The sequence below is a fragment of the Puma concolor genome, chromosome B4, assembly GCF_028749965.1.
Source record: "Puma concolor isolate L17-30 chromosome B4, mPumCon1.1.hap2, whole genome shotgun sequence".
Taxonomy (NCBI): Eukaryota; Metazoa; Chordata; class Mammalia; order Carnivora; family Felidae; genus Puma; species Puma concolor.
Genome location: NC_141673.1, coordinates 65,710,407 through 65,734,777, shown reverse-complemented (window position 1 = coordinate 65,734,777; position 24,371 = coordinate 65,710,407). Strand labels below are relative to the sequence as shown.

Here is a 24,371-nt window from a genome sequence, read left to right as displayed (position 1 = left end):
ACCCCCTCATGATAAGAAGCTCTGGTATTAGACACAGATGCATTTAAGTGGGAGTTTTGGCCCCATCCCTAAAACTTAGATTTCTCATCCATAGCGATAGTACTTCCTTCATAATATCCTTATGAGGAACAAATAAGATAAAGAAAAGACCCTGACACAGAGTAAGTAATACATAGTGGTTTTTCAAGAATCTCTCTCTTCCTGGATAAAATAATCTTAATTCGACACATGTTCTTTGAAGTAAACGTCAGTGTATCAAATAATATGTATTTACTTGTTTATCTGCTTCCCAGTCTGAATCTGACAGACCCGTTGAACATTGTCAGCCCTTACTCTAATAAGAAAAAGATACAGAAGCAAAAACAATTCTGCTAAACTCAGTTATGCAACATCACAGTAATGACCCTTTGAGCCAAGGTTAGGAAATACTGAATCACACTTTAAGACACTGTTGAGTACAATTATGCTTTCAATGTAGGTGTGGGTATAAAAGTCGTCAGTGCTTCTATAGCAATCAATTCTGGATCAAAGAAAAAAATACAGAAGATATGTTCTCAAATTTGTTTCTAAAAAGGAAAAATCATTCATTATTTGAGGGACTGAGTATGGTTAAAAAAGGGGGGGGGTTATTTAATTCCCAAGTCTAATTCCATGGTTTTGATTAACATTGGCCAGAAATCCAGCAAAACTCAGAATATCTATCTTGGTATAAGGCTGTGATAAGCACACTTTTTGCTCAAGGAATGAGATGGCTCACACCATCTCCACACTTCTCTTTACAGAAGCATACTATCATTTCTTAGTAATGTGATTAGCAGCACCCTATGAAACAGATAAAGGCGAGAATGAGTACACGCTTTTTGATAGATGCTGGTATCAGGTTACCGAGTAACTAGCTACTTTCTATAAGGTATAGGGAGAGGGCCTGCCCTGGCTGGGGCTTGCTGACACGTACACAATAATTATAGCACGAAGCAGAATATGGTTAGAGGCAATGTGTGGTCTAGGAGTAGGGAATTTGATTTTCTGGCTTGATGGGAGGGAAGGGAAGAGACATCAGATTGACTTGGGACTTACAGAGGGGCAGAACTTCATCAACTGAGGCCAGGAGGAGGAAAGTGCATCTCAGGTAGGGAGAACAGCATTATACTGTTAGGGAGCTGAAATAGCATAGAATACTTTAATGGATTTGACTGTAGGTACAAAAGTAGTGGAAGATAAGGTAGGGAAAGAATGGGCCCAGAATGGGAAAATCCTTGCAAACCATGTTAAGGAGTTTGAGCCATATTCCAATACTGGAAAGAACTAGCCTGTGAGTGAGCAGAGATAAGGTCTAGTCTTAATGTGCCACTCCCAAAAGAATGATTTCCCTGAGCCCAACATCTATATCTGTAAGATAAGAGTTCTATAGTGAATCGCCCACAGTCTCTATGGTGGAACCTGGGAAGTTTCTGAAAAAGCAAGTAACATAATGGGAACCATGTTTTAAAAGCTGATTCTGCAGCAGTGTATAATGTGATAAGTGGGGGGGCAAAGACTGGAGTCTAATTTACTTGTCAAAAAGATCCTAAAACTGTCTAAGTGAGAGGTCATCAAGGTTTACATTAGCATAGGTGGGAATGGAAAGGTGGGAAGAGAATTTACAGTTCTTAGAATAAAATGGATTTACAGTTAGAGAAGGAATCAAAATTGGAATCATCAAACTTGAATGATTAGAAGATTGTTGATGCCATTAAGAGAGACAGTAAACATAGGAAGAAGTGGGAGAATTATGAGTTTTGTTTTACATATGTTGAAATATACATGCCTGCAAGAAAAATCCTAGTGATTTTAGGAAGCTAAAAATTCCAGGCTGAGGTTAAAAGTCACACTCCTGGAAAGAAATGAACGTTTCTTTTATTTATTTTTTACATGTGTATTTTTATTTATTTTTGAGAGAGAGAGAGAGCAAGTGCATGAGCAGGGGAGGGGCAGAGGGTGAGGGAGAGCAAGAATCCCAAGAACCCCAATGAGGGGTTCAATCTCATGAACCATGAGATCATGACCTGAGCTGAGATCCAGAGTTGGACACTCAACCGACTGAACCACCCAGTTGCCCCAGAAATGAACATTTTAAAACATCTACTTACATGAAGTACATATTTCACTTAATTCTCATAACCGCTCTACAAGATTGGTTTTACTATCTCATATTTATGTTGAAAAACTGAAATTCAGAGATATTAAATAACTGTACAATCATCTTTTAGTCATAAGTAGCAGAGCTGGGATTCAAATCCATATTTTCTCTGATTTCCAAAGTCAATTTTCTTTCCACTACAAGTAATGAATAATGATTAAAACCATCACTTTTGGCCATGGTAGAAAATTGGGTAGCAAAAGTTTTGAATCACTTAGCTGCAAACCCATACAAATTATCTTTCAGCAAGAGTGTAGTGGCAATTATCTTCCCAGAATGGCCAGCATCAGAGATAAATCATCTGGTCTTTCAGTGAAACTTAGAATTAACTAGGGCCTTCTTGAAATACTCTCCACTGTGAACATCTTGACTTTCATGGGCTTGAATTAAAGGTGTGATATCTCTCCCTCCTTACCAACTCTCTCTCTCAGATGGGAATCCCATTCTCAGACTTTAGGACAACTTCCTAATCCTAGAAATCTTATTAAGAGTGAGAGGGCATGTACCAATGCCTGGAAAGACCCATCTAGAAGGAGGTATTCAGTTTGGGCTGCAATGCCTTTTTTTAAGTTTATTAATTTTGAGAGAGAGAGAGAGAGAATGTGCATGAAGGAGGGGCAGAGAGAGAGGGAGAGAGAGAATCCCAAGCGGGCTCTACTCTGATAGCATAGAGCCTGACGTGGGGCTCGAACTCATAAACCATGAGATCATGACCTGAGCCAAAACCAAGAGTCGGACACCTAACCGACTGAACCACCCGTGCACCCCTGGCTACCATACCTCTGACTATTTTTTTTTTTCCAAAGGCCCATTTGACTCTAAGATCTAATCCACTGCACTGCTACGTGCAAATAATAAAAGGCACTATCACTTATTGGACACTTACTAACTCATTTAAGCCTTACAACAACCCTGGAGATAGACTAGTGTTATTTCCATTAAAAACAAAAGCAAAAACAAAAACAAAAACAAAACCTGGTTCATTGAGGTTGAGTAATGAGCCAAAGGTCATGTAGCTAATATATGGCCCAAGCAGAAGGCGTGTTCAGACTCTAAAACCCAGCCTCTTAGGTCAAACGCATTCTACTACCACTTTAACTGTGTGTCACCCTTGAGCAAGGGCCATGCTAATCTTCTCTGGATCGTTCCAATCTTAGTATACATGCTACCAACACCACTTCAACTGTGAGGGAAGAATGGCTGGATTGGTTGTCAACTGTGTTCGAGAGTTAAAGGAAATGGATATAACAGAAATAACTCTAAGATTTTCTAGCCTCAGACATTGGAAGGACGGTGGTATCACAAATAATAATGGGACACATAGAAAGGGAAACTGTTTGCTAAGAAGGAAGAAGTCTTCAGTTTTAGATGCATAGGGCAGATTTTAACATCAAAAGGGAAGCTTAGAAATCAAGTAACCAAATCCCCTTTTATTCAATAAGGGAATTGAGCCACATGAAGGTCCAATAATTTTCCCCAGCTCCACAACTAGTTAAGTATGAAAGCCAGAGTTCTAATTCCCAGCTCAAAGTTCTTTTATCACACCAGGTAGCTTGAGGTAAGACGGCTAAATGTCCTATGGGGAGCTATAGCTTGTTGATAAAAATCTCTTGAACAAAGGTTCTTTAAAGTTTAAGGGTTGGGCAATGACTCACTGGGAAATTTGGCCCCAGGTATCTGCTTCCTCAAGCTATTGCTGAGGGTGAGACCTGTGACTGCTCCAGGAGTCCTACTGTAATAAATGCATTTCCAGACTTAACCTAACTAAGCAAACTGTCTTGCAGAATCCAGGACGGGACAAAAGCAAATGAACTGTCGTTAATACTATTCCTGTTCTTATAAATCTAATCTCCTAATCTCATCATATCTTTCTCCCCCCACTCTTTTTGTTTTGCTTTTTGTTACTTGTGCAAGAGGCATAGTTGCCTGAACACAGCCCCCACCCCCCCTCCACACACACAGATTAGAGAGAACAAAGTACAAACTCATTCATTAAAAGAAAATGTTGGAGCACCTGGGTGGTTCAGTTGGTTAACTGTCTGACTCTGATCTTGGCTCAGGTCATGATCTCATGGGTTGTGGGTTCAAGCCCCATGTCAGGCTCTGCACTGACAGCCTGACTGGGATTCTCTTTCCCACTCTCTCTGTCCCCCCACCCCCCCATGCTGTTTCTCTCTAAATAAATAAATAAACTAAAAAAAAAATAAAAAGAATGTTTAGAAATAGACTGTAGGGGCACCTGGGTGGCTCAGTCGGTTGAGCGTCTGACTTCGGCTCAGGTCATGATCTCAAAGTTCGTGGGTTCGAGCCCCGTGTCAGGCTCTGTGCTGACAGCTCAGAGCCTGGAGCCTGCTTCAGATTCTGTGTCTCCTTCTCTCTCTGCCCCTCACCCACTCACACTCTGTCTCTCTCTCTCTCAAAAATAAACATTAAAAGAAAATTAAAAAAAAAAATAGACTGTAAAGTTTTAAACGTTTGTTGTTTCTTTTCTATCAAGAACTCTTTCTGATTTTAATGTCAGCAGGTAAAAGGGAGCAACTATTGCAGTTTTTTATTTCTTTTTAATTTTTTTTAAAGATTTACTTTATTTTTTTGAGAGAGAGGGAGAGAGACAGTGCATGAGCAGGGGAGAGGCAGAGAGAGAGGGAGACACAGAATACGAAGCAGGATCCAGGCTCAGAGCTATCAGCACAGAGCCTGATGCAGGGCTCAAACCCACGAGCTATGAGATCATGACCTAAACTGAAATCAGAGCTTAACTGACTGAGCCACCCAGGTGCCCCCTGTTTGTTTATTTTTTTGTAATCTTTACACCCAATATAGGATTCAAACTCATGACCTCAAGATCAAGAGTTGCATGTTCTAGCAAAAGAGCCAACCAGGGGGCACCTGGGTGGCGCAGTCGGTTGAGCGTCCGGCTTCAGCCAGGTCGCGATCTCGTGGTCCGTGAGTTCGAGCCCCGTGTCAGGCTCTGGGCTGATGGCTCGGAGCCTGGAGCCTGTTTCCGATTCTGTGTCTCCCTCTCTCTCTGCCCCTCCCCCGTTCATGCTCTGTCTCTCTCTGTCCCAAAAAAATAAATAAAACGGTTGAAAAAAAAAAATTAAAAAAAAAAAAAAAAGAGCCAACCAGGCACCATAGGAGCAACTGATTAAAAGAAAAAAAACCAACCTAAAAAAACCTTCAAGGTGCAAAGGGAAATTTTAAACAAAAGCAACGTGAAAATGTTCCCATATGATGTTTTTTCAGAATATAAACTACATTTATTTCTAAGTGTACATATTTTTTTACCAAAACAGTGACTAAATTCACATACTTAAAAAAAGCTTTTGAAAGTTAAGTTTTTTTAAAAAACTTATTTTGAAACAATTTTAGATTTACACAAGAGTTGCAAATAAAGTACAAAAGTTCCCGTGTACCTTTCATCTAGTTTTATCTTGTATTACCACAGCACAATTATCGAAATTAAGAAATCAGCATTGGTACAATACTATTAATTAAGCTATAGACTTTATTCAAATTCTACTAGTTTTTCCACTAGAGTCTTTTTTCTGTTCCAGAATCCTACACTACATTTAATGGTCATGGCTTCACTTTGTTTTGTTCTTTTTTATGTTTTATTTTATATTTGAGAGAGAGAGAGTGAGAGGGAGCAAGCAAGCAAGGGAGGGAGGGGCAGAGAGACAGAGACAGAATCCAAAGCAGGCTCCAGGCTCTGAGCTGTCAGTACAGAGCCTGATGCAGGGCTCAAACTCATGAGCAGTGAGACCATGACCCGAGCCGAAGTCGGACACTTAACCCCTGAGCCACCGAGGTGCCCCTAATGGTCATGGCTTCTTAAGTCTCTTCCAATGTCTATGACCGTCCCTCTGTTTTTGTCTTTTGTGACCATGACACTTTTGAAGAGTACTGGTCAGGTATTAAAATAGAATGTCCCTCAATTTGGGTTTCTTAGTGTCTCCAATAAAAAGAACCAGGGCTCCTTGAAGAAGTGGTTGATTCCAGAGCTGGGGCAGGGAAATACCAGATGAGCCTGGAATATCTCACAATCCTTAAAAAAAAAGGGGGGGGGGGGCGGAAGGAGTAGGTCACTTTTTAAAATATGATACTTTCTCAGATTTAGAGTGAAGTTCTAGAATTTTGGGAGGAATACTAGAGAGTCTGATGTGCCTCCCTCCTCAGTGCATCATATCACAAGGCTCATGATGCTGACGTCTTGTTAATGGTGATGTTAACCTTGATCATTCGGTTAGGGTAGTGCCTGCCGGGTTTCACCACTGTAAAGTTACTATGTTTCCCTTTATAATTTGTAAATATTTGGGGGGAGATCCTTTAATCCTATTCCTCCTTAAACTTTTACTAATTTTAGCATTCATGCACTGATCTTGCCTTCAGCAATTATTACTGTGCTGTTCTAATGGTGATTTTTCTCTTGCCCTCATTCCTTCTGCATTTATTACTTGGGATTCTTCTGTAAGGAAGAATTGTCCTTTCTCCCTTGTTTATTTATTCAATCATTATTAATATTAGGATAGACTCATGGATATTTATTTTATTTCCCGAGTTATAATAATTCCTGTATTATTCTATTCCCTGGGTAATTTTGTTTTGTTGCTCAAATTGTTCCCAGCTTTGGTCATTTGGAGCTCTTTCGGCTTGGCTCTAGTGTCCTTTCAATATGCCACCAACTTTTTTTTTTTTTTTTTTTTAAGCACATTCTTACTTTGTAGCACTATAAGATGACCCAAACTTGTCTTGTATTTGCCTGGCCCCAGGCCTGGAATCAAGTACTACAAGGAGTCGTGATTCCTTTTATTGGAGAAACCAAATCTGGATACTACATGTTCTCATTGCTACTGAGATGTCACTGCCTCTAGGCTGCCTTGGGGGATAGAACCAGGAATATATATATTTATTTCTTTATCTACCTGTTTACACACACACACACACACACACACACACACACACACATAATCTCGCATCAAATAATCTAGTATCACAAGATTCGTTCTAGCATTCCTTTTATTTATTTTAAATTCTTTCTCTGATAGGGAGAAGCCTAACTTCATAGAATTTTGACATGAAAAGAGAATCTCCAAAATTATGTCATTACCAGTTTCTACTCCCTTGATACACCATATATTTTTTCACTCCACCTAGAATGTTATCCCTTCCTCAACTATCCACCTTTCAAGACTCCAGTAAAGATCACCTCCTCAAAGAACCCTTTCCTGAACTGCCCTGGCCCTATTCCCAATCAGCATAGGTCACTTCCTTTATCTTATTATAATTTTATAAATTCTACTTGACAGAAAGATTCTTGGGATCAGGGGACAGATGTATTTTGCCTCTTGCCCTCTTAGCATCTAGTACATTGCTTTCTAAATAGAATGAACTTTGGGGCACCTGGGTGGCTCAATTAGGCATCTGACTTTGGCTCAGGTCATGATCGTGAGTTCAAGCCCCACATCAGGCTCTGTGCTAACAGCTCGGAGCCTTCTTCAGATTCTGTGTCTCCCTCTCTCTCTGCCCCTCCCCCGTTCTCTCTCTCTCAAAAATAAATAAACATTAAAAAATTTAAATAGAAGGAACTTTTTGCATATGTTTTGAATGAAATTACATCAGGTTTAAATTTCATCCAAAACACTATCAGTACAAAAAAATGAATGCTTGTTATGCAGTCTTAAGGCTAGTTGTTGAGAAAGCACATATCATTTTTCAGAACTGTGACTTAGTAATTTTAGTTTATTCAAACTTTTGAGTTAAACTCAAGGAATATGTGGGGCGCCTGGGTGGCGCAGTCGGTTAAGCGTCCGACTTCAGCCAGGTCACGATCTTGCGGTCCGTGAGTTCGAGCCCCGCGTCAGGCTCTGGGCTGATGGCTTGGAGCCTGGAGCCTGTTTCTGATTCTGTGTCTCCCTCTCTCTCTGCCCCTCCCCCGTTCATGCTCTGTCTCTCTCTGTCCCAAAAATAAATAAACGTTGAAAAAAAAAATTTAAACTCAAGGAATATGAAAAAAATAGAACGACTAAATAACTTCAAATACTGCACCTAAAAGGCTCACTACTCTATTATTCAGCCACACTGTGACAGACAAGTCTATAGGCAAGTTTACAAGTAAGTCTGTTAGAATTATCACTGCTATTCTTCTTGGAATAGTTTTAGCCAGGTCTCTGTAGAAACATGTATCCTAGACAATAAGAAATTTGTAGCAATGATCAAATTCCCAGGGGTCAACAAGGATGTAGATGTTTGTATCAAGACAGAATCACCTTAGCAACATTTTGTCTCTTTAAAAAAATCACTTTTTAAGGATATTTTGATCTCTAAAAACACTAAGAGAGAGGTGCCTCGGTGGCTCAGTCGAAGCATCCAACCCTTGATTTCGGCTGTCATGATCTCATTCATGGTCATGAGATCTAGCCCCGTGGAGGGCTCTGCGCTGACAATGTGGGGACTGCTTGGGATTCTCTCTCTCCCTCTCTCTATCTGCCCCTTCCTTGCTTGCTCTCACTCTATAAACAAACAAACAAACAAACAAACAAACAAACAAACAAACATTTAAAAAAACCCACTAAGATGCAGAGCAAGAATAATGAAAAGGAGGTTGTGTAATTCTGAGAAGCAATTCCACTTCTGGAAACTGCTCACCAAAGAATCAGAGCAACTTTCATGGGGTGCTTACAGAATTCACCCTTAGCAATTCACATTTTACCACTCCATAAAGAAAAGAAAAGAAAAGAAAGAACTGAATATGAGGGCAACTAAATTCGAGATGTCAAAAGTTAAAGCAGGAAGCCAACAGACATGGGTTCTAATCTTTAATCTACAACTAATTAGCAGTATCATCTGCTGAAAAAGTCATCTCTCAGGGCCTCAATTTCCTCTTGTGTGAAATGAAAAGGTTAAAACAGCCTAGTATTTTCCTCACTGCGGGTCACAACTAGTGAATTGTGAAATCAGTTTTAACGGGTCAGAGCCAAGATGTCTGTGCTAAAGAAAAAGAACAGAATGAAATACAAAATGTCAGACTGCATCACACGGAGTATAAGTAGTCTTTCAAAAAGCTTTTGTTTCAGTTATTTGTGTGTGGATAAACTGGGTAAGAATGTAAACTATTTCTTACTGTGGGATGCGGTTAAAAAAATTATAGTCTGACAAGTGTTGGAGAGGATATACAGAAACTGAAACCCTCACACACACTGCTGATGAGAATATAAAATGATGCAGTTGCTTTGGAAAATAGTTGGCAGCTCCTCAGAGGGTTAAACACATAATTATCATGTGACCCAGGAATTCCACTCCTGGGGGAGGTACACCCCCCCCAAGAGAAATGAAAAACAAACAAACAAAACGCATGTCCACTCAACAACTTGTACATGACTGTGTATAGTAACATTATTCACAGTAACCCCAAAGTGGACACATTCCAAATATTCATCAACTGATAACTGGATAAACAAAATGTGGTCTATCCATATAAAGGTATGATATTTGGCCATGAAAAGGAATGAAGTACTGATATACGGTACAACATGGGTGAACCTTGAAAAAATTATGCCAAGTGAAAGAAACCAGTCACAAAGATCGTATATTGTATGATTCTATTTCATGTCTAGGATGGGCATGCCTATAGAAACACAAAGTAGAGGGGCGCCTGGGTGGCTCAGTCGGTTGAGAGTCTGACTTCATCTCAGGTCATGATCTTGCAGTCTGTGGGTTCGAGCCCCGCGTCGGGATCTGTGCTGACGGCTCACAGCCTGGAGCCTGCTTCAGATTCTGTGTCTTCTTCTCTCTTGCCCCTCCCCAACTTGTGCTCTGTCTCTCTCTGTCTCTCAAAAATAAATAGGGGCGCCTGGGTGGCTCAGTCGGTTAAGCGTCGGACTTCAGCTCAGGTCACGATCTCGCGGTATGTGAGTTCGAGCCCCGCGTTGGGCTCTGTGCTAACTGCTCAGAGCCTGGAGCCTGTTTCAGATTCTGTGTCTCCCTCTCTCTCTGACCCTCCCCCGTTCATGCTCTGTCTCGCTCTGTCTCTCTCTGTCTCAAAAATAAATAAATGTTAAAAAAAAATTTTTTTTTAATAAAAAAAAAAAAATAAATAAATAAATGTAAAAAAACTTAAAAAAAAAAAGAAACACAAAGTAGATAAGTGGTTGCCTCACACATGCAGGGGGGTTGAAGGGGATTGGACTGACTGCTAAAGGGTGTGGGTTTTTTTCTGGGAGGTGATAAAAACGTTGTAATACTGATTGTGGTGATGGCTGCACAACTCTGTGAATATACCAAAAACCACTGAACTGCACACTTTAAACAGGTAAATTATATGGTATATGAGTATTTCAATAAAACTTCTATTTTAAAAATTACAGTTTGGGGGCACCTGTGTAGCTCAGTCAGTTAAACATCTGACTCTGGATTTCGGCTCAGGTCATGATCTCACAGTCTGTGAGTTCAAGCCCCGCGTCAGGCTCTGTGCAGACAGTGTGAAGCCTGCTTGTGATTCTCTCTCTCTCTCCCTCTCTCTCTGCCCCTCCCCTGCTTGTGCAAGCTCTTTCTATCTCTCTCTCAAAATAAATAAACTTAAAAAAATTATAGTTTTAAAGCCACTAGACTGGATGATAGCTGATCACTGAGGTCCCTGAGAATTCTCAGTGTGCCCTCAACATGGGGCTCACATCACCTATCCTCACGTCTTGGTTATTTGGGGGCAGAGCAGTACCATGGAAACACCAGCTGATTCCAATCCTGATTCCAGTGCTAACCAGATGCATGGCAACCACTCTGTCCTACACTTTCCTTCTGTATAAAATGAAGATGATAACCCTAAGATACAGGGTTGTGCTAAAAATAAAAGGAGATAATAAATGAAAAACAGTGCCTGGCACATTGCTTGAGGTCACAGCCAAATCTTGTTAGTACTGTCGTATGCCTCTGTGTCTAAACACATTGAATAAACATTATTCTAAAGGTTTAGTTAACAGATTACATATTTTGGCTTAGCTTAGTTTATATGTCATACTGTCTTAACAAGGCCTATGTCATAAGGCTCTGATGAAAATAATTCATAAATGTAGCATATTCTTCAGCTGTTTGACTTTTTTTTAGTGCAAAAATTACTCTATAATATTATATAATGGAGGTAGTAATGCTAGTTGAAAAGACATTAGTGGTGCCTTTAAAAGATCAAAATTTTTATTTTATAATTATTCGAAGAACTACCTCTTCCTAAATGTTTTGGACATGTGAGCAATTACTTTTTTGTAGCTTTTTGTCCAAAAGTCAAATGAAACATGAATCACTTCTTTAGTATAAATGTAAAACTAAATTGCAAAAGGAAAAGTCCAGATATAAATGTTAGGCCTTCATAAGGTTCTTATGCAATTTAAAATTTTTTGATCTTTAATTAGGTTAGTGGTTTCCAAAAGAGCTTCAGCAGCCAAGGTGGAATCAATGAGCATCCTTTTTGTATCCCCACATCACCACCGTCTTTCACCCTCCTCCTTTCCTTCGGGGAACCTCTCACTCCACAGGTTTCAACAAGCACTCCAAACTGGAGCCGCCATTTTCTTCTTTGCCTCGCTTCTTTGTCATAGTGATTGGTCACGCGATGGGCCTGCTTGTCATAAACAATTATGTAGACACATACAATATAAGAAATCGAAGTCTCTGCCTGCTCTTGCACACCCCTTCCCCCAAGACAACTCTACTTGCCAAAGGTAACCTCTGTCACGCTTTGGAGCATAAACCTTCTGATATTGCCCATGCATGATAATAATAGCAAACACCCAGCATAATATGTCAGTCACTGTCCTAAGCATTCCACAAATATTATCTCATTTTATCCTCACAACAACTCATGAGGTGGACATTATAGTGATACCTATTTTACAAATGAGGAAACTGAGGCACAGTGAGGTTAACACCAGTGTACATGAACATACTTTTTTTTTTTTTTAACAATTACAATGACTTTATGTTAATATGCTATTCAGCAACTATTTGTTTCCTCTTGGACATCATCTCACACATGACAGGAAGACATATAGGAAAGGACATATAGATGGAGGAGGACATAGAGATCTACTTCACCCTTTCAGTACCAAATACTATTTCACTCTGCAATAGTCTATAACTTATTTAACCAGGCCCCTGTCAATGAACATAGAGGTTGCTGTAGGTTCTTCATTATTAAGAACAAGACAGCAATGAAAATGTTTCTATCATTGCCTACTTGGAAGTATGCATCCATGGCATAAATTCTTGGAAGCAGCATTTCTAGTAAAAGGCCTATGCATCAAAATTTTAATACACATTCCCAAGTTTTTCTCCAAAAAAGTTGCATCAATTTGTATATATTTTTGCATCCGTTTATATTTGAACCATCAGCTATATGAGAAAGACTATTCTCCACATCCTTGTGAATATTGAGCATTGCTAATCCTTTTTATATTTTCCAATCTGCTAGATGTATGAAAAATGGTATATTATTGTTTTACTTTTCATTCCTTTACTCATGGGGAAAGTTGAACATATTTTCAAATATGTGCTGGCCCCTCAATACATTTATTTTTTGAAACTACAGTTGTTTTTAAAACATTGTTTATAAATTGTTGATTATCTTTACAACTTAATTACTTTTTAAAATGGCACAAGGACTTTAGTAATATCATGTGTAACTCCTTGTACAATTCAAATTGCCTCTCACAGCAGCTGTCCTTTCCCGGTGTCTGATTCCTATCCAGATCTCATTAATATTCTTTCCAAACAGAAACGTTGTTTGACTACACAGATGAGATCGTTTCTGTAGAGTTCCCTTTTGTAGGGCACCCACCCCTTGACTACTCATTAATATTCCCACTGACACCGACAATCCAAGCATTAAGATCACTGTTTGGGATTGTGCTTCAGCTGCTACCCTCAACTAGCCAACCTAACACTTCTTAGTTGTGCAGGGGTCAAGGGTGGGGAGGTGAGGCAGGGGTTGGGGAGGGTGCTTTGAATATCAGGATCATCTTTGGAATCTGAATCTCTCATGTAAAGTCTAAACACTTCTAATTTTTCTTAAGAGTCCCCTATGATTCCAATGTAAAAACAGCGTTGGGTGTTTAGACTTGGTTTGATCCCAGGGTTCTTAGGCCTCAGCAGGGAGGCAGACACAGGCCCTAATCACCAACCATCTAGATGGACTGTGTCAGAATCAGATAAAAAAAAAAATCTGGGCCACCTTAGCATAAGCCTGGGGCCAGGTTATTGAGTACTGGTCATATGCAGGGTGATTCATTCCATTTGGTTTTACTCCCGTAGTCCCTATAATATCATGAAACAAATTTTTATTTAAGTTTATTTATTTTATTTTATCTTGAGAGAGACAGCAAGCAGGGCAGGAGCAGAATCCCAAGTAGGCTCGATGCTGCCACCTCAGAGCCCGACTCAGGGCTCAAGCTCACAACCATGAGATCATGACCTGAGCTGAAATCAAGAGTTGGACACTTAACCAACTGAGCTACCCAGGTGCCCCGAAACAAATACTATTATTCTCATCTTACAGAGAAAGAAACTGAGGCTCAGAAAGGTTAAATAACCTGCCAAAGATTACATAGCTAGTAAGTGGCAGAGCCACGATTTGGGACAGTCCGACAGACACTAATGTCCATGTTCTAACTACTTACTGCAAAACACAAGTTTTTTCCGGGTCTCTGGGGGGTGGTCTGGGCCAGTCTTATCCTAAGTGTCTTGAAACTAGAAGGGATGGGTCAGGGTTGGGCCAAATGCCCCAGTCTGTTCCATATCTAAGCCGATTCTGTCTCCAGTTTCTTTCAGCCTAGGTCTACATCTTGAATCTACTACTTGCTTATGGGGTAACACTAGGAAAATTACTCTAAGCCTCAGTCTCATCATCTCTAAAATGTTCCTTTAGCTCAGTGCTAAAATAAGTGCTTATAAAGTAACAGTGGTGCTGGTAAGAAAAATAGCTAATGTCTATTGAATGTTTACCACGTGTCAGATCCTGTTTTGTTTTGCATATATAAACTTATTAATCCTCACGGTAGCAAACTCGGAATATTGCCGTCCCACTCTACAGACGAAGAAACTGAGGCCCAGAAAGGCCAAATAAATGTTAACTTATTCATTTTTTAGGAGGCTGGGATGAAAATAAAATGACCTCTTGCAGAGAGAATAAACTACAATTGCCATTCTAGTGCACACTATATTTTAGGGTCAACTTATTTTCGTTATATCAGCAAGGAAAAAAGAGCACCTTGAATGTCATCTCTGAGAACCTGGCAGTACCTACCAGGAACATCAGATCTGCTTAAAACCCTGACACTGTTTCTCTGCACCCAAAAGTCTAAATCTCTCTCAAATTATACTGTTTAAGGGCCAATTTTTAGGTGTTCTTAACACCTCTGTAAAAACTCTAACTGGAAGATGATATAATTATCACCATCCTACACAGCTTCTATCACTTTATTCATTAATTTGAATATCTTATCTTCTTGCACTTTTGAAACCCAAATTAGCTTTTTACATAATTGCGGTAGCATTCACATATCTCATTTTAGTAAAAGAGTAACCTGTAGTTACAGCCTTTAAAAACGAACTTTGGTCTAAAATTTTTAGGTCACAAAGAACCACCCAAGATTCTTTCTAATCTTTTTTTTTCTTCTTTAAATTAAAAATTACCCAATCTACTCCAAGTTTGATTCGACTTCTCTCTCAAATCTAATTTGTAATTTTTCTCTGCTTGGTTCTTCTTCCTCCTCCCTGTGCCCAGTTGATAATTAACACATTGTAAGGACAAACATAATCCATTGGATTGAGTCTTTTTTCAGTATTTTTCGCACATAGTAAGGAAAACCTCTATCAGTACATAGAAAAGCAGATAATTATGTCAGTAACTTCAAATTTAAAGCGAAAAGTAGAAAAAGGCACAGTTAATTGGAAAAATAATGTGGAAATTTATAGTCAACAGAGACCATTATAGAAAGCATAGATTTACTCTGAATAGCCTATTTCTCCTTTAACCTTTGTACCATTCCATACTTTAACATCAGGTGCATCAAATATCAGTGCCTGGTACAGTGTAGGGACTCAATAAACATCTGTCATATGAATAAAAAACAGCATTATGCTAGTTCTCAGTTGCCACATATCAAAACAAAGGCCCACCTACATAATTGAATGTCTATAAACTACATGCTCACAGGTCTTGCCAATCACATGCTTAATTAAGACAAAGTGGCTAATTAAAGAACCTTCTTTACAATGTCAAAGCAGAAGAATCATGTACACTTATTTTAAGAAGGCTGCTTCCATTAAGGATATAACCTCCTTATACCAGTCCTTTGTCCTTAATAATTAATTGAGTTCTCTCCAAATACAGGGCTTCTTAGTTTCACTCCTGGCCATTTCCAGGAAGGACCTGGCTTCCATTCTTCTTATCTGAAATTTTAGATGATGTGTTTTTTTCAGGACCTGCTCAATCTGAAAGGCCAGTTCAGATCAATTGAACCAATTCCTTCAAGCAAGAGGAGAATTAGAACAGGCTTACTGAAAAGTGACTCTTCTCTAGGTAAGTTCTCTAATCTTTCCTTTCTGTAAAAATCTGAGCAGCTCACCCAGAACAATACTTTAATCAAGGACAAGCATAGCTGAGGCTGATCAAACAAAGAATTACCAAACCATAGAGCCACAGAAGTGACAAAATTTTGTACTTATCTCAACTAACTTATGCATCTTATTTCTTAGGGACCGGTTACAAATGTAGAACGTTAATGTTTCAACTACATTTTCATGTTTACCTTCTAAAAATTATATCAAATTATGGTGCTGTTTTAAAAAGTTATTGAGAGGCATTTAATTGAGTAGTGGGCTTTTGGGTGACATGGGAAAATGAATCAGTGGGTCTCAGTTTCTACATCTCAAGAACATATTCACAAGGGATGGTTGTAAGCATTAAATGAGGAAAAAAAAAACCCCAGAGTACTTTGAAAACTATAAGTTGCTATAAAAACTATTGTAATTTCTAATAAAGTTTCAAGCCAGTTTCAAGAAAAAATGGAATTAAAGAATAAGTCTACCCAATGAAGAGAAATTGGAAGAAATTATAACTGATGAGTTAGACTGGTTCAAAGAGATGTTAACAAGAAACATCTTGTTTATTTTTTTGTTTTGTTTTGTTTTTGAGAGAGAGAGAGAGAGAGAGAGAGAGCACAAACACACATAGGGGAGGAGCAGAGTGAGAGAGAATCTTAAGCAGGCTGCAAGTTTATTGTGGAGCCCGACAGGAGGCTCAATCTCACAACTGTGAGATCATGACCTGAGCCAAATCAAGAGTCAGACACTCAGCCAACTAAGCCACCCAAGCTCCCAAGAAACACCTTGTTTAAGGCTATTGCTAAAAATCTTTCAAATCAATAGGCATGTAGTAAATATAATGAACATCATTTCATGTTTCCTTGAGGATTCTAGGTAGCTTTCTTATTTTTCTTCTAGAGAAGGAAACCAGAAGAAAACTTTTGGTTGCTTGAGGATTGGTTGGATTCTAATTTTGCTCACTTTTAAAAATGTAATGAGAGTTTAAAGATTAGAATTGGCCAGCAGTAACAACCCTGGAAGTAGATGCTGACAGCAGTAGTAAAATAGTGGCCTGGATCCTGGGAACACCTTGGAAAGCCTGCATTCAGATGGAAGTGAATCCTGGCTATCACAGTCTCCATTTTTCCTGCTACCTTCAGAAACCCTCAGAGGCTGCTACCTGATTTGAACCCTCATGGAACTACATCAGCTGTTGTCCATTAAAAAACAACAACAAAACTTTGAGTTGCAAACCAAAACAGGACTTGGTAAAATGAAAAGTCTATCTTCAAGGCTTATGTGTGCATTCAACAAATACTTACTGAGGACTTACCACATGTCAAGCAGTGCTCTGTTTGCTAAAGACATGACATTAAAAGTGAGACAAGGTCTCTGCTCTCATGAAGCTTCCATTCTACTGAGGAAGCAGGACAATTAAAAACTGTGATTAGTGCAGTGAAGGAAATGCAAGGAGAGTAACTGAAGTGGCAGTAGGAAAAGGGACAGATGCCTTAGATAGTGGTCAGGGAAAGCCTCCTTGAGTGAATGACATTTGAGCTGAGACCTGAATGATGGGGAGGAGATACGCAGCCAGCCAGGCAAAGAGAACAGATGTAGGAGTTTTCAACGTGTAAGAAATAGCAAATGCAAAGGCACTGAGGCAGGAAAAATATGACTAGGGAGTGGATGAAAAGTATGAGAAGATGACAAAGATGAGTGGCAGCACTCATCCTTAAATAAGGATTTACAAGCAGTGGTAAAAGATCTCAACTTTATTCTAAGTGTGGTGCAAAGCCAAACATTTCTATGGAATACTGGCTGCAAGATGAGATATATTTCATATACTTTATGATATTTAATTGCTTATTATATGTATAATGACTACAAAATGGAAATGAAAGGCAAAGTTCTCACAATTAGAAGACTTATAATCATTTAAGGAAGCAATAATTCATAGTGACAGCATTAAGGTAAAAAAAAAAAAAAAGAGGTAAAAATAAAGTGCTAAGTGAAGACTGGGGAGGGAGCCAGTGATTAAAATAGAACAAATTAGAGGCTTCATTTTTTAAAAGGAGCATTTTATTTGAGCTCTTAAGGAAAAGGATTTAGGCAGGAGTGGGAGGAGGGAGAGGAGCATGAGGCTGTGGGAACTGCATGAGCAAAGGCACAGAGGCAGGAAAGGACAGGGTGGGTCCAGGAAACCATGAATCACTGTATGGCTACAATGCCAGGTGGGTGGGTAGTGATGTGGGAGATAAGTCTGGAAAAATAGGCTGTCAGGGTGTGGGAGTGGGGGTCTTGAATAGCATTCAGAGAAATTTAGATTTAATATACTTGTGCTTTCCTTCCTCTTAAGTGTGTAAATGAATCTCCTGAGGCACTTGTTACAACTGCAGATTCCCAGACCCCATTCCCCCAAACATATCGGTTTATAAGTCTAGGTGGGACGTGGGAACCTACCTTTTTTAACCAACACCCCAGGCGATTCTGAAACAGGCAATCAAGGAAACCATACTTTTGAGAGTCGGTGTTCTATTTTAAAAAAAAAATTTTTTTTAACGTTTATTTATTTTTGAGACAGAGCATGAACGGGGGAGGAGCAGAGAGAGAGGGAGACACAGAATCAGAAGCAGGCTCCAGGCTCTGAGCCATCAGCCCAGAGCCCGATGAGGGGCTCAAACTCACGGACCGCGAGATCATGACCCGGGCTGAAGTCTGACGCTTAACCGACTGAGCCACCCAGGCGCCCCATCGGTGTTCTATTTTTTAATGACAACTCTGGTCTAAAGGGGAAAAACTGAAGCCAATTCTAAGGACTAGCGAAAAAAGGGGGGTCTTAATTAGAACAATGACAAAGAGCCATTATCACTGTTGGAGTAGAATCAACCAAATGTAGTGAGTTTTGATTAAATGTGGGAAATGAGACTAAAACTTTCAAGACAACTTCAAGCTTTCTCCTTAGGGAAACTAGGTGGACATAATGCCTGGTACATAGGGACTATCCACATAGCCCCGGTAGTTGGAGACAGGGATCTGGAGCTCAGGAGATATGCAAAGGCACTAAACGCATTGCTTTGGTACTCCTAAATAAATTCAAGACAAAGAATTAAACATAAGAAGTAAAACCATAAAAACTAGAAGGAAATCGAACTGAATAGTTAATCCATCTCCAGAAGGCAAAAGGCTTCACAAAATAAAAGCAACAAAAGAATCCCAAAGGAAAAGATCTATAGATAACTAAAAGGCAAATAACTAGTTAAACATTTGACCACAGGGCAAATAATTAATATTCTTAAAATGAAGAGCTTGTACAAATAACAAAGAAGAACCCCCACTCTGAATAGTTTCTGTATGGAATACTGGAAGTTGTTGAGTACCCTGGCTTCGCAACTTAAACAGGCTGTCATAAAATGAGATTTGCTTTGTATCATTAGAGATGGTGGGGCTTTGTGGCATACATCAGCAGGGCTCCAATGACTTACGTAACTAGGTTGCCAAGTGTCAATCCATGGGAGTGCCTAAAAATTACCAATCTTTGCAACTTCTGTTGTTCTGCCTTTAGGTTCTATTAAGCCTTACTACCCACTATGAAAATTGCCTTTACTGCATCCAGTCTTTTTCCTTGGGCTCTATATATCTAAAATGGGCAACAGGTCAGGGACGGGACAAAAAATAATTTCACAATGTCTAGAGAGCAGTGGCTTGTAAGTCACCCTTTCAGTGCAGACGGTGTATGGACTTTGGGATCAATAACCCAACCCTGTTCACTTTACAGATAAGGCTCAGAGAGGATGGATGAATTTCCCAAGACGACCTAAGTGGTTGGTTCCCAACACCAAGGTGGCAATCCTGACTTTCAAGGAGGCACCCTTTCCATTTTGCAGTGCTGCTCCCACAAACATAAGCTCTGGCTCCTTATACCAACGGGCATTTAAAACACCACCATTTCAACTACTGCACACTTTCCACTTCATCCCTTCACTCATTCAATTTGGCCTAACAAAAATCTGTACTCCCTCCCCATAGCCCCAAATAAATGAAAGAACCCCGAACAAAAAACAACATAATTAAAATGTTAAGACCCCAATAAAAATGGGAATGGACTAACCCAAAGACAGTTCACAGAAGAAACTGAAATGGATGTGAATATATGAAAAATGTTTGCTCTCACTAATAAATACAAATTAATCACTTTTGCTTATCAAATTAATAACGATAAAAAAATAAGATCCAATATTATGAAGGAGGCACTCAGGCACTCACAATCACTGCAGGTGAGAGTATTAATTACAGTCTAATCTTTATGAAAAGCAATTTGGCAGCAGGTTTAGTGTTTTTTAATTTTTATGCCCTATGACCCAGTAATTGAACTTCTGGCAATCTAACCTAAGGAAACAGTGAGTGATCTGTACAAAGATTTATGCATCAATTTGTTCTCATTGTTTTTCACTTGTTAATAATATTGTAACAATTGAAACACCCTAGTACATACGTAAATTATGCAACAGCAACACATTAGGACATTGAACATCCATTATAATTGTTTTCAAATAATTTTGATGCCACTGAAAATTATGACATAATGTAAAGTGAAAAAGCAGATACAAAACTATATCTACTACAATAGGATGAGCCTAATTACCTGTGTATGTCTGTATGTGTGTGTGTGTGTGTGTGTGTGTGTGTGTGTGTGTATCAAAGGAAAAAAAGACTGAAAGGAAATATACCAAATAGTTCCCACTGGAACAGATTATGGAATATTTTGCCTTCTTTATTTTTCCTCAAGTTTTCTATAATAAGCATATGTAATTCTTATCTTCCAACTATATATGCATATTTGTCTATGTGAAAATAAAATAAGAATATGAAATGAAATATGAAAGTTTCATATGAAATTTTATATGAAATATGAAAAAAGCTTCAAAGCGAATCAGCAAATCACTCACATGGAGATGTTAGTTGAAATTGCAGAAATAAATCAGTCTGCACAGGGAGAGAGCATTATAAGAACAGGATGCTAAGCCAAGGCAAAAACCCATACTTAAGGGGCAAAAGACTGAGTTAGTGAAGGGGCATGGGAGGAAGTGGTTAGACTAGAAGATGGACAACCAGGTAAAGTCATGTCAAGGAAGCCAACTAAAAGAAATAACCAAAAAAGTTGTCCACTTGGTCAAGTGTTGCCAAGTGGTAACTAAGGAGGACAGTGACAGGGCCATTCCAGGGAAGTCACTGGGTAGGATGCAAGGACAGACAGGTTTCCTCCAGTGCTAGAGGTGGAAGCCAAATCTGAGCAAATGTTACCTAGTCAGTGAAACTGACTATGAGGAAAAGAAGTCCCAGGCCATTTGTTTAAATTTCAGTTTATGGGGCGCCTGGGTGGCGCAGTCGGTTAAGCGTCCGACTTCAACCAGGTCATGATCTCACGGTCCGTGAGTTCGAGCCCCGCGTCGGGCTCTGGGCTGATGGCTCAGAGCCTGGAGCCTGTTTCCGATTCTGTGTCTCCCTCTCTCTCTGCCCCTCCCCCGTTCATGCTCTGTCTCTCTCTGTCCCAAAAATAAATAAAAAACGTTGAAAAAAAAAATTCAGTTTATGTGGGGAAAAAAAAGATTGTGGAAATCTAAAACCGAGTAAAAGTATATCAGGATTACTAATCTATGGGCAATGAAACAAAAATTGGCAATACTTCGGAGTGCAAGAAAAAACATGTTTGAGTGCTTGTGAAACTTTCTAAACTCCATTAGAGGATGAATAAGAGAAAAAATAGCTCCATAGTTGTTATCAGAAAAAAAGTTGCATCTTTTCACCCCTAGAGATGGAAGTTCTTAGGTTTCAGTGTAGCATTATGAAGAAATTCTTTAAAAGAAAATAAAAAGAATGTAAAATATGATGGTATCATGTTAACTTCTCATGACTGCAAATGTGAAGTCTCTAGAAACATTTTCAAGGGTGAAGAAATCATTTGACATGCTAAATAATGGACTGCTTGTTGGGTCAAACCATGTCCTTTTAATAAAAAGAGGTCTCCATTAGAACAGTAACTTGACTGGGTCTCAAGGACTTTGCATCCAGCCACAGAATAAACACATCGGTATGGTTCTACCAAGAGTACCATTTACCACAGAATCTCAGTTCCACAATCATTAGGAAACTACTCAATTTACAACCACTCATTTGTTACTAAAGAACTTTAAGAGTCTGTGTTAAGTAATTTAACATCACCTGGAGATTACTGTACACAATCCAAAATAAAGTACTTTAACTGCCTATCACAAAACATAGTGAAAGACCATAGAAACCTTAAGAAAAAAAAAAAAAAGCTTTTTCTTATGGAAATTCCTGACTTAGGGACCAAGTCACACATTTTCCTATCTGCAGAAAGAGTGCAATTCCAATCTAAATAAAAGTCACCTATTTCTGAGTGTATGGAAGTAAGAATACTGAAAACCCGTTCTGCTGTCAATATAGACTGACGAATTCTCCCAATTTGTGGTTAGGTAGCCTTTTATGGCAAAGATGTCTAATGATCTCCTGTGCTCTCAAAATTCTTTTGTGTCTGTGTGTATATGTCTTTGGTGAACCCTTCTGGTACAGAAGCCCTAAGTCAGTTACAGTTGATTTTTGAAGAACATCAGGGGAAAGCGAAGAATTTGAAACCCCAAGAGGAACAATACTTAAAATTGAACTTGAAAGTATTTTAAGGGAAAAAGATAATTGTTACAGATACCGAAAATACATGCAAATACTGACTGGCTTTCCAAAAATTCCCAGTGAAACCACTTTCCCAGAGTGTAAACAGAAAGAAAGGAGGTAAGTAATTGTCAAAGAAATGTGTCCATCGAGTACCATGGCTCAAATTACCAAATGAGACAACCATCATCTGTTTTATTAACTCAGAATCTCTATTTAAAAATGAAAAACATAATCATATAGAAGGGACTGTATCATGTTCATCCTCTATATACTAGATCACTGGCACACAGCAGACAATTCATAAAAGCCTGAAGTTACATGGAAAGCGCTTAAGACTATCATAGACTTCAGATCATAAAGCTCTGCAAGGAATCTTCAAACACTTCTGACCCTTTCCTCTTTCGTTCATTTACCCATCCTGTCTCCCGACAGAAAGAAAGAAAGAAAGAAAGAAAGAAAGAAAGAAAGAAAGAAAGAAAGAAAAGAAAGAAAGAAAGAAAGAAAGAAAGAAAGAAAGAAAGAAAGAAAGAAAAAAAGAGAAAAGAAAGGAAAGAAGAGACTATTTGAAGGCACCTTAGCAAGAAAAAAATATCCTGTCATCATGATGCGCTGTTAATAGAAATATTTTCACTTCTGAAGCTTTCTCTTCTTAGAATTATTAGAAGGTTGAAATTTGGCCCACTTTTAACCAAAGTCTGGAACAAAACTGGACTGTACCAAGTTAAAGTTACACAATGAAGCAATTTTACAAAATGGCACTATTTTGCTAAGGTTGCCAATACACTATTCTATTCCCAGAAGTTCTACAGTTCAGGGACTACATGATAACAACACTTCGAGGCCCAATACAGAACAGTGAAAAACAGCTCCACCAACCATTAATGAACTACCACAGAATTAAGGACAAGTCTTAATTCCATCTTCAAAAGGCCATAATGTTGGCAGAACACCAGGTAGGACATATACGCAATACAAATGTCTGAGGAAAATACTTCACCAATACTCAAAGTTTTTTGTGTTGTTTATTTTGTTTACAAGGAAAAGTAGAAGAGGGACATAGCACTCTGGCCTCATCTCTAGCATAGCACTGATTTCACCAAAACTGTAAGTTTTATCTACTGATTCTGCCTAACTCATTTGATTTTAACTAAGCTTTTTTAGAGTAGGGATGTTCAGAACTTTTTTTTTTTTTAATGTTTGCTCATTTTTGAAAGAGAGCACGGAAGACAGAGCACAAGCAGGGGTGGGGCGGAGACAGAGGGGGACACAGAATCTGAAGCAGGCTCCAGGCTCCGAGCTGTCAGTATGGAGCCTGATGCGGGGCTCGAACTCACGAACCGTTAGATCATGACCTGAGTCCAAGTCGGACACTTGACCAACTGAGCCACCCAGGCGCCCAAAGTTTTTTCTTTCTTTCTTTCTTTCTTTTTTTTTTTAATGTTTGGGGATGTTCGGAACTTTGAATCCATACTATAACTGACAAAACGAGGCACTCAATAACTGTTTTGTCCAAAAAATGAAATAAATAAATTCCTAAATTATTTAATACCATGTTATGTATCGCTCTGTCGATGCAAAACAAGGAAATAGATGTGGACACAAAACTTTTTTTTTTTTTTAACCTTCTCTCCTGCCAATTCTATACCTTTTCGGAGGTCTACCTAAGACAATCATCCTATAGCCGGGTTATTACTCCACAGAAACTTAGAAAATGTTTGTTGAAGGTCATCTTCTTTTGTGTCTCCATCAGACCTCAGAAGAAAGTGTTATTTTATGGTTTCTGAAATATTTATCACTTGTGAATAGTATTAGTAACTATGGGGATAAAAAGTATTGTGTTTAACCATTTAAATCAACAGCAAAAGAAAGAATAATGCAAAAGAAGACCTCTCCCCCAAAGGGGTATTGTCTCAAGGCTGATAACTCC

General features: G+C 38.9%; 1 protein-coding gene and 1 non-coding gene across 3 annotated transcripts in view; both read right to left on the bottom strand.

Moving 5' to 3' along the window:
• Window positions 1-24,371, bottom strand: part of LIMA1 (LIM domain and actin binding 1) — an 85,296-nt gene that overhangs the window by 59,972 nt on the left and 953 nt on the right. The gene's annotated exons all lie outside the window — the stretch shown is intronic.
• Window positions 3,254-3,357, bottom strand: LOC112868018 (U6 spliceosomal RNA). The gene has a single exon (XR_003224218.1). It is a non-coding gene; the product is annotated as a U6 spliceosomal RNA (small nuclear RNA).